The 2,480-nt window shown below is 45.9% G+C and overlaps 1 pseudogene across 1 annotated transcript; it reads left to right on the plus strand.

Annotated features, from left to right (window-relative positions):
* The first annotated feature begins 327 nt into the window (after nucleotides 1-327).
* LOC100957313 lies at nucleotides 328-1,354 on the plus strand (annotated as a pseudogene). The gene has a single exon (XR_001161875.2). The product of XR_001161875.2 is annotated as an annexin A2 pseudogene (transcript).
* Nucleotides 1,355-2,480: the final 1,126 nt, after the last annotated feature.

Below are 2,480 nucleotides of genomic sequence, written 5' to 3' on the forward strand. Positions count from 1 at the left end.
ATTCACAGCTGGGCTTTCCCTATCCCATGGGAACATCCAATCAGCATTCTGCCTATAGAATCTGCCTATCTGGATATTTCACAGAAATAGGCTTATAAACCAGGTGGCCTTTTATAACTGGCTTCCTTCACTGAGTGAAATGTTTCCAGGCTCATCCATATGATTATGTATCAGTGCTCCATTTCTTTTTCTGGCTTCCTAAGTTTTTACCATGAGCTCTGAAAATAAAGTTAATGATCACTTGACTTTTCCAGTGCACCAAGTTCCTGTTTAAAAATTTTAAACTGGCTGGGCACCTGGGGATGCTCGCAGCTCTTGGCGCCCAGCCCAGCTTCTTTCAAAATGTCTACTGTTCATGAGATTCTGAGCAAACTCAGCTTGGAGGGTGACCACTCCACACCCGTAAGTGCATATTGGGTCAGTCAAAGCCTACACCAACTTTGATGCTGAGCGGGATGCTTTGAACACTGAGATGGCCATCAAGACCAAAGGTGTGGACGAGGTCACCACCATCAACATTTTGACCAACCGCAGCAATCCACAGAGACAGGACGTCACCTTCACCTACCAGAACAGGACCAAAAAGGAACTGGCATCAGCACTGAAGTCAGCCTTATCTGGCCACCTGGAGATGGTGATTTTGGGCCTCTTGAAGACACCTGCTCAGTATGCTGCTTCAGAGCTAAAAGCTTCCATGAAGGGGCTGGGAACTGACGAGGACTCCCTCATTGAGATCATCTGCTCCAGGACCAACCAGGAGCTACAGGAAATTAACAGAGTCTACAAGGAAATGTACAAGACTGACCTGGAGAAGGACATTGTTTCTGACACATCTGAAGACTCCCGCAAGCTGATGGTTGACCTTGCAAAGGGTAGAAGAGTAGAGGCTGGCTCAGTCATTGGTTATGAACTGATTGACCAAGATGCCCAGATCTCTATGATGCTGGAGTGAAGAGGAAAGGAACCGATGTTCCCAAGTGGATCAGCATCATGACGGAGCGGAGTGTGTGCCACCTCCAGAAAGTATTTGATAGGTATAAGAGCTACAGCCCTCACGACATGTTGGAGAGCACCAAGAAGGAGGTCAAGGGAGACTTGGAGAATGCGTTCCTGAACTTGGTCCAGCGCACTCAGAACAAGCCCCTGTACTTTGTTGATCGGCTGTATGATTCCATGAAGGAATCACGATAAGGTCCTAATTAGAATCGTGGTCTCCCACATTGAAGTGGACATGTTGAAAATTAGGTCTGTGTTCAGGAGAAAGTACGGCAAGTCCCTGTACTATTACATCCAGCAAGACATTAAGGGTGACTACCAGAAAGCGCTGCGGTACCTGTGCAGGGGAGGTGACTGAAGCCTGGCCCGGCACCAACGTCCAAGGACGCACTCCCTGTGCTTCCAGCTAACAGGCCTAGAAAACCAACTTGTGCCTAAAGCCCCGGTGGCATCCCTGTGAGGATGAAGTTAGCATTGCCACCAGCCTTCTTTTAGCTCCCTGAGCATCGCCTGGCTTTCTTGTCTAGTCTCTCCTTTAAGCCAAAGAAATGAACATTCCAAGGAGTAGGAAGTAAAGTCTGAGATGTGAAACACTCTGCCTCTTATGTCCTATGTCCTAAACAGATAAATAAACTGAATTTTTACTTAAAAAAAAAATTTTTTTTAAACTATGCCTAGCACTCTGGGAGGCTGAAACAGGTGGATTGCTTGAGCTCAGTAGTTCGAGACCAGCCTGAGCAAGAGCAAGTCCTCATCTATAAAAACTAGCCAGTCATTGTGGCAGGCGCCTGTAGTACCAGCTACTTGGGAAGCTGAGGCAAAGGATCACTGGAGCCCAAGGGTTTGAAGTTGCTATGAGCTATGATGCCATCATACTCTACCAAGATTGACAAAATGAGATTCTGTCTCAAAAATAAATAAATAAATACTATTTTAAATTGTAGTAAAAATAATCCCTACATAGGCACAAAATTCTAAAATACACAGCAAGATAAAGGCAGGGGGCAGTGGCTCACAGCTGTAATCCTAGCACTCTGGAAAGCAGAGGCCGGTGGATGGCCTGAGCTCACAGGTTCGAGACCAGCCTGAGCAAAAGTGAGACCTCATCTCTAAAAATAGCCAGGTATTGTGGCAGCTACTTGGGAGGCTGAAGCAACAGAATAACATGCCTGTAGTCCCAGCTACTCAGGAAGCTGAGGCAACAGAATATCTTAAGCCCAGGAGTTTGAGGTTGCTGCAAGCTATGACGCCAAAGCACTCTATTGAAGGCAACAAAGTGAGACTCTGTCTGAAAATAAATAAATTAAATACACTGCAACATGGATGGCCTTTGGGGTCATTATTCTGCGTCAAATCAGCTATTGCACACAAAAAAACCCTACACAGTTCCATGTTGGTGAGGTACCTACAGATTAGAAATGGAAATACAATGGTGGTTGCTAGAGGATGGTGGAGGGGAAAATAGAAAATTATTGGTTCCTTGT

The sequence above is a fragment of the Otolemur garnettii genome, unplaced genomic scaffold, assembly GCF_000181295.1.
Source record: "Otolemur garnettii isolate 467f Iridium unplaced genomic scaffold, OtoGar3 scaffold00552, whole genome shotgun sequence".
Classification (NCBI taxonomy): Eukaryota; Metazoa; Chordata; class Mammalia; order Primates; family Galagidae; genus Otolemur; species Otolemur garnettii.